Source organism: Triticum aestivum, chromosome 2A (genome assembly GCF_018294505.1).
Source record: "Triticum aestivum cultivar Chinese Spring chromosome 2A, IWGSC CS RefSeq v2.1, whole genome shotgun sequence".
In the NCBI taxonomy this organism is placed as follows: Eukaryota; Viridiplantae; Streptophyta; class Magnoliopsida; order Poales; family Poaceae; genus Triticum; species Triticum aestivum.
Window position 1 is genome coordinate 595,043,127 of NC_057797.1, and position 8,599 is coordinate 595,051,725.

Below are 8,599 nucleotides of genomic sequence, written 5' to 3' on the forward strand. Positions count from 1 at the left end.
TAAAGTGCTATGCTAACGGAATGGGTCAAGTAAATCACATCATTCTCCTTATGATGTGATCCCGTTAATCAAATGACAACTCATGTCTATGGCTAGGAAACTTAACAATCTTTGATTCAACGAGCTAGTCAAGTAGAGGCATACTAGTGACATACTGTTTGTCTATGTATTCACACATGTATTATGTTTCCGGTTAATACAATTCTAGCATGAATAATAAACATTTATCATGGTATAAGGAAATAAATAATAACTTTATTATTGCCTCTAGGGCATATTTCCTTCAGTCTCCCACTTGCACTAGAGTCAATAATCTAGTTCACATCGCCATGTGATTTAACATCAATAGTTCACATCACCATGTGATTAACACCCATAGTTCACATCGACATGTGACCAACACCCAAAGGGTTTACTAGAGTCAATAATCTAGTTCATATCGCTATGTGATTAACACCCAAAGAGTACTGAGGTGTGATCATGTTTTGCTTGTGAGAGAATTTTAGTCAACGGGTCTGCCACATTCAGATCCATAAGTATTTTGCAAATTTCTATGTCAACAATGCTCTGCACAGAGCTACTCTAGCTAATTGCTCCCACTTTCAATATGTTATCCAGATTGAGATTTAGAGTCATCTGGATCAGTGTCAAAATTTGCATCGACGTAACCCTTTACGATGAACCTTTTGTCACCTCCATAATCGAGAAACATATCCTTATTCCACTAAGGATAATTTTGACCAATGTCTAGTGATCTACTCCTAGATCACTGCTGTACTCCTTTGCCAAACTCAGGGCAGGGTATACAATAGGTCTGGTACACAACATGACATACTTTATAGAATCTATGGCTGGGGCATAGGGAATGACTTTCATTCTCTCTCTATCTTCTGCCGTGGTCGGGCTTTGAGTCTTACTCAGTTTCACACCTTGTAACACAGGGAAGAACTCTTTCTTTGACTGTTCCATTTTGAACTACTTCAAAATCTTGTCAAGGTATGTACTCATTGAAAAACTTATCAAGCATCTTGATCTATCTCTATAGATCTTGATGCTCAATATGTAAGCAGCTTCACCGAGGTCTTTCTTTGAAAAACTCCTTTCAAACACTCCTTTATGCTTTGCAGAATAATTCTACATTATTTCCGATCAACAATATGTCATACACATATACTTATCAGAAATGCTGTAGTGCTCCCACTCACTTTCTTGTAAATACAGGCTTCACCGCAAGTCTGTATAAAACTATATGTTTTGATCAACTTATCAAAGCGTTTATTCCAACTCCGAGAGGCTTGCACCAGTCCATAAATGGATCGCTGGAGCTTGAACACTTTTTTAGCTCCCTTTGGATCGACAAAACCTTCTGGTTGCATCATATACAACTCTTCTTCCAGAAATCCATTCAGGAATGCAGTTTTGACATCCATCTGCCAAATTTCATAATCATAAAAAGCGGCAATTGCTAACATGATTCGGACAGACTTAAGCATAGATACGAGTGAGAAACTCTCATCGTAGTCAACACCTTGAACTTGTCGAAAACCTTTTTGCGAAAATTCTAGCTTTGTAGATGGTAACACTACTATCAGCGTCCGTCTTCCTCTTGAAGATCCATTTAATCTCAATGGCTTGCCGATCATTGGGCAAGTCAATCAAAGTCCATACTTTGCTCTCATACATGGATCTCATCTCAGATTTCATGGCCTCAAGCCATTTCGCGAAATCTGGGCTCATCATCGCTTCCTCGTAGTTCGTAGGTTCGTCATCGTCAAGTAACATGACCTCCAAAACAAGATTACCATACCACTCTGGAGCGGATCTCACTCTAGTTTACCTACAAGGTTCGGTAGTAACTTGATCTGAAGTTACATGATCATCATCATTAGCTTCCTCACTAATTGGTGTAGTAGTCACAGGAACAAATTTCTGTGATGAACTACTTTCCAATAAGGGAGCAGGTATAGTTACCTCATCAAGTTCTACTTTCCTCCCACTCACTTCTTTCGAGAGAAACTCCTTCTCTAGAAAGGATCCATTCTCAGCAATGAATATCTTGCCTTCGGATCTGTGATAGAAGGTGTACCCAACATTTTCTTTTGGGTATCCTATGAAGATTTACTTCTCCGATTTGGGTTCGAGCTTATCATGTTGAAACTTTTTCACATAAGCATCACAGTCCCAAACTTTAAGAAACGACAGCTTAGGTTTCTCGCCAAACCACAGTTGATACTGTGTCGTCTCAATGGATTTAGATGGTGCCCTATTTGACGTGAATGTAGCTGTCTCTAATGCATAACCCCAAAACGATAGTGGTAATCGGTAAGAGACATCATAGATCGCACCATATCTAATAAAGCACGGTTACGACGTTCAGACACACCATTACACTGTGGTGTTCCAGGTGGCGTGAGTAGGAAACTATTTCACATTGTTTTAACTGAAGGGCAAACTCGTAACTCAAATATTTTAATTCTGCGATCATATCGTAGAAACTTTTATTTTTGTTACGATGATTCTCCACTTCACTCTGAAATTCTTTGAACTTTTCAAATATTTCAGACTTGTGTTACATCAAGTAGATATACTTATATCTGCTCAAATCATCTGTGAAGATCAGAAAATAATGATACCTGCTGCGAGCCTCAATATTCATCGGACCACATACATCAGTATATGTATGATTTCCAACAAATCTGTTGCTCGCTCCATTGTTCCGGAGAACGGAGTCTTAGTCATCTTGCCCATGAGGCATGGTTCGCAAGCATCAACTGATTCATAATCAAATGATTCCAAAAGCCCATCAGCATGGATTTTCTTCATGTGCTTTACACCAATATGACCTAAACGGCAGTGCCACAAATAAGTTGCACTATCATTATTAACTTTGCATCTTTTGGCTTCAATATTATGAAAATGTGTATCACCACGATCGAGATCCAACAAACCATTTTCATTGGGTGTATGACCATAGAAGGTTTTATTCATGTAAACAGAATAACAATTATTCTCTAACTTACATGAATAACCGTATTGCAGTAAACATGATCCAATCATATTTATGCTCAACGCAAACACCAAATAACATTTATTTAGGTTCAACACTAATCCCGAAAGTATAGGGAGTGTGCGATGATGATCATATCAGTCTTGGAACCACTTCCAACACACATCGTCACTTCACCCTTAACTAGTCTCTATTTATTTTGCAACTCCCATTTCGAGTTACTACTCTTAGCAACTGAACTAGTATCAAATACCGAGGGGTTGCTATAAACACTAGTAAAGTACACATCAATAACATGTATATCAAATATACCTATGTTCACTTTTCCATCCTTCTTATCCGCCAATTACTTGGGGTAGTTCCGCTTCCAATGACCAGTCCCTTTGCAGTAGAAGCACTCAGTTTCAGGCTTAGGTCTAGACTTGGGTTTTTTCACTTGAGCAGCGACTTGTTTGCCGTTCTTCTTGAAGTTCCCCTTTCTTCCCTTTGTCCTTTTACTTGAAACTAGTGGTTTTACCATCAACACTTGATGCTTTACTTGATTTCTACCTTCGTCGATTTCAGCATCACGAAGAGCTTGGAATCATTTCCATTATCCCTTGCATATTATAGTTCATCACGAAGTTCTACTAACTTGGTGATGGTGACTAGAGAATTCTGTCAATCACTATTTTATCTGGAAGATTAACTCCCACTTGATTCAAGCGATTGTACTACCCAGACAATCTGAGCACATGCTTACTACTTGAGCTATTCTCCTCCATCTTTTAGCTATAGAACTTGTTGGAGACTTCATATCTCTCAACTCGGTATTTACTTGAAATATGAACTTCAACTCCTGGAACATCTCATATGGTCCATGACGTTCAAAACGTCTTTGAAATCCCGGTTCTAAGCTGTTAAGCATGGTGCACTAAACTATCAAGTAGTCATCATATTGAGCTAGCCAAACGTTCATAACGTCTGCATCTGCTCCTGCAATAGGTCAGTCACCTAGCGGTGCATCAAGGACATAATTCTTCTGTGCAGCAATGAGGATAAACCTCAGATCACGGACCCAGTCCGCATCATTGCTACTATCATCTTTCAACTTAGTTTTCTCTAGGAACACATATAAAACATAGGGAAGCAATAACGCGAGCTATTGATCTACAACATAGATATGCAAATACTATCAGGACTAAGTTCATGATAAATTAAAGTTCAATTAATCATATTACTTAAGAACTCCCACTTAGAAAGACATCCCTCTAATCTTCTAAGTGATCACGTGATCCAAATCAACTAAACCATAACCGATCATCACATGAAATGGAGTAATTTTCAATGGTGAACATCACTATGTTGATCATATCTACTATATGATTCACGCTCGACCTTTCGGTCTCAGTGTTTCGAGGCCATATCTGCATATGCTAGGCTCGTCAAGTTTAACCTGAGTATTCTGCGTGTGCAAAACTGGCTTGCACCCGTTGTACATGGACGTAGAGCTTATCACACCCGATCATCACGTGGTGTCTGGGCACGACAAATCATCTTGATCTATATCAATGTGTCGTCACATGGTCGTCTCGCCAACTATTGCTCTTGCAACTATTGCTATCGCATAGCGATAATTGTAAAGCAATTATTTGGCGCTTGCATCTTATGCAATAAAGAGACAACCATAAGGCTTCTGCCAGTTGCCGATAACTTCAACAAAACATGATCATCTTATACAACAACTTATATCTCATCATGTCTTGACCATATCACATCACAACATGCCCTGCAAAAACAAGTTAGACGTCCTCTACTTTGTTGTTGCAAGTTTTACGTGGCTGCTATGGGCTGAGCAAGAACCATTCTTACCTACGCATCAAAACCACAACGATAGTTTGTCAAGTTAGTGCTATTTTAACCTTCTCAAGGACCGGGCGTAGCCACACTCGGTTCAACTAAAGTTGGAGAAACTGACACCCGCTAGTCACCTATGTGCATAGCACGGCGGTAAAACCAGTCTCGTGTAAGCGTACGCGTAATGTCGGTCCAGGCCGCTTCATCCAACAATACCGCCGAACCAAAGTATGACATGCTGGTAAGCAGTATGACTTATATCGCCCACAACTCACTTGTGTTCTACTCGTGCATATTACATCAACGCATAAAACCTAGGCTCGGATGCCACTGTTGGGGAACGTAGTAATTTCAAAAAAATTCCTACGCACACGCAAGATCATGGTGATGCATAGCAACAAGAGGGGAGAGTGTTGTCTACGTACCCTCGTAGACCGAAAGCGGAAGCGTTATAACAACGCGGTTGATGTAGTCGTGCGTCTTCACGATCCGACCGATCAAGTACCGAACGCACGACACCTCCAAGTTTTGCACACGTTCAACTCGATGACGTCCCTCAAACTCCGATCCAGCCGAGTGTTGAGGGAGAGTTTTGTCAGCACGACGGCGTGGTGACGATGATGATGTTCTACCAACGCAGGGCTTCGCCTAAGCACCGCTACGATATGATCGAGGAGGATTATGGTGGAGGGGGCACCGCACACGGCTAAGAGATCAAGAGATCAATTGTTGTGTCTATGGGGTGCTCCCTGCCCCCGTATATAAAGGAGCAAGGGGGGAGGCGGCCGACCTAGGAGGAGGGCGCGCCAAGGGGGGGGTCCTACTCCCACCGGGAGTAGGACTCCTCCTTCCCTTGTTGGAGTAGGAGAGAAGGAAAGAGGGGGAGGGGAACAAGGAAAAGGGGGCTGCACTCCTTGTCCAATTCGGACCAGAGGAGGGGCGCGCCTCCTTCATTTTGGCCTCTCTCCTCTATTCCCGTATGGCCCAATAAGGCCCATATACTCCCCGACGAATTACCGCAACTCTCCGGTACTCCGAAAAATACCCAAATCACTCGGAACCTTTCCGATGTCCGAATATAGTCGTCCAATATATCGATCTTTACATCTCGACCATTTTGAGACTCGTCGTCATGTCCCCGATCTCATCCGGGACTCCGAACTCCTTCGGTACATCAAAACTCATAATATAACTGTCATCGAAACCTTAAGCGTGCAGACCCTACGGGTTCGAGAACAATGTAGACATGACCGAGACACGTCTCCGGTCAATAACCAATAGCGGAACCTGGATGCTCATATTGGCTCCCACATATTCTACGAAGATCTTTATCGGTCAAACCGCATAACAACATACGTTGTTCCCTTTGTCATCGGTATGTTACTTGCCTGAGATTCGATCGTCGGTATCTCAATACCTAGTTCAATCTCGTTACCGACAAGTCTCTTTACTCGTTCCGTAATACATCATCTTGCAACTAACTCATTAGTTGCAATGCTTGCAAGGCTTTAGGGGATGTGCATTACCGAGAGGGCCCAGAGATACCTCTCCGACAATCGGAGTGACAAATCCTAATCTCGAAATACGCCAACCCAACAAGTACCTTCAGAGACACCTGTAGAGCACCTTTATAATCACCCAGTTATGCTGTGACGTTTGGTAGCACACAAAGTGTTCCTCTGGTAAACGGGAGTTGCATAATCTCATAGTCATAGGAACATGTATAAGTCATGAAGAAAGCAATAGCAACAAACTAAACGATCAAGTGCTATGCTAACGGAATGGGTCAAGTAAATCACATCATTCTCCTAATGATGTGATCCCGTTAATCAAATGACAACTCATGTCTATGGCTAGGAAACTTAACCATCTTTGATTCAACGAGCTAGTCAAGTAGAGGCATACTAGTGACATACTGTTTGTCTATGTATTCACATATGTATTATGTTTCAGGTTAATACAATTCTAGCATGAATAATAAACATTTATCATGATGTAAGGAAATAAATAATAACTTTATTATTGCCTCTAGGGCATATTTCCTTCACGGTGCCCCCTCCTTCCTTCTCTTCTCTCTTCCCTTTCCTTCTCTCCTACTCCTACTACATGGAAGGGGGAATCCTACTCCCGGTGGGAGTAGGACTCCCCAGGGCGCGCCATAGTAGAGGTCCGGCCCTCCCCTCCTCCACTCCTTTATATACGGGGGAGGGGGAACCCCATAGACACATAAGTTGATCATTGATCTCCTAGCCGTGTGTGGTGCCCCCCTCCACCATAATCCACCTCGGTCATATCGTAGCGGTGCTTAGGCGAAGCCCTGTTCCGATAGCATCATCATCATCATCATCATCATCATCATCATCATCATCATCATGCCGTCATGCTGACGAAGCCCTCAACACTCTACTGGATCGTGAGTTTGTGGGACGTCACCGAGCCGAACGTGTGCAGATCGCGAAGGTGCCATACTTTCGGTACTAGGAACGGTCGACCGTGAAGACGTACGACTACATCAACCGCGTTATCATAACGCTTCTGCTTACGGTCTATGAGGGTATGTGGACAACACTCTTCCCCTCTCATTGCTATGCATCACCATGATCTTGTGTGTGCGTAGGAATTTTTTTGAAATTACTGCGTTCCCCAATAGTGGCATCAGAGCCAAGTTTATGCGTAGATGTTATATGCACGAGTAGAACACAAAGGAGTTGTGGGCGTGGGTATATACATATTGCTTGCCGTCACTAGTTGTTTCTTGATTCGGCGGTATTGTTGGATGAAGCGACCTAGACCGACATTACGCGAGACTGGTTCTACCGACGTGCTTCGCACATAGGTGGCTAGTGGGTGTGAGTTTCTCCAACTTTATATGAATCGGATTCAATGAACAGGGTTATTTCTGAAGATCAAAATGCAATCACTATACCGTGTTGTGGTTTTTGATGCGTAGGTAAGAACGATTCTTGCTCAACCCGTAGCAGCCACATAAAACTTGCAACAACAAAGTAGAGGATGTCTAACTTGTTTTTGCAGGGCATGTTGTGATGTGATATGGTCAAGATATGATGCTAAATTTTATTGTATGAGATGATCATGTTTTGTAAACACAGTTATCGGCAACTGGCAGGAGCCATATGGTTGTCGTTTTATTGTATGAAATGCAATTGCCATGTAATTGCTTTACTTTATCACTAAGTGGTAGCGATAGTTGTAGAAGCAATAGTTGGCGAGACGACAATGATGTTTTGATGGAGATCAATGTGTCAAGCCGGTGACGATGGTGATCATGACAGTGCTTTGGAGATGGAGATCAAAGGCACAAGATGATGATGGCCATATCATATCACTTATATTGATGGCATGTGATGTTTATCCTTTATGCATCTTATTTTACTTAGTTCGACAGTAGCATTATAAGATGATCTCTCACTAAATTTTAAGGTATAAGTGTTCTCCCTGAGTATGCACCGTTGCTACAGTTCGTCGTGCCGAGACACCACGTGATGATCGGGTGTGATAAGCTCTACGTTCAGATACAACGGGTGCAAGCCAGTTTTGCACATGCAAAATACTCGGGTTAAACTTGACGAGCCTAGCATATGCAAATATGGCCTCGGAACACTAAGACCGAAATGTCGAGCATGAATCATATAGTAGATATGATCAACATAGCGATGTTCACCATTGAAAACTACTCCATCTCACGTGATGATCGGACATGGTTTAGTTGATATGGATCGCGTGATCACTTAGATG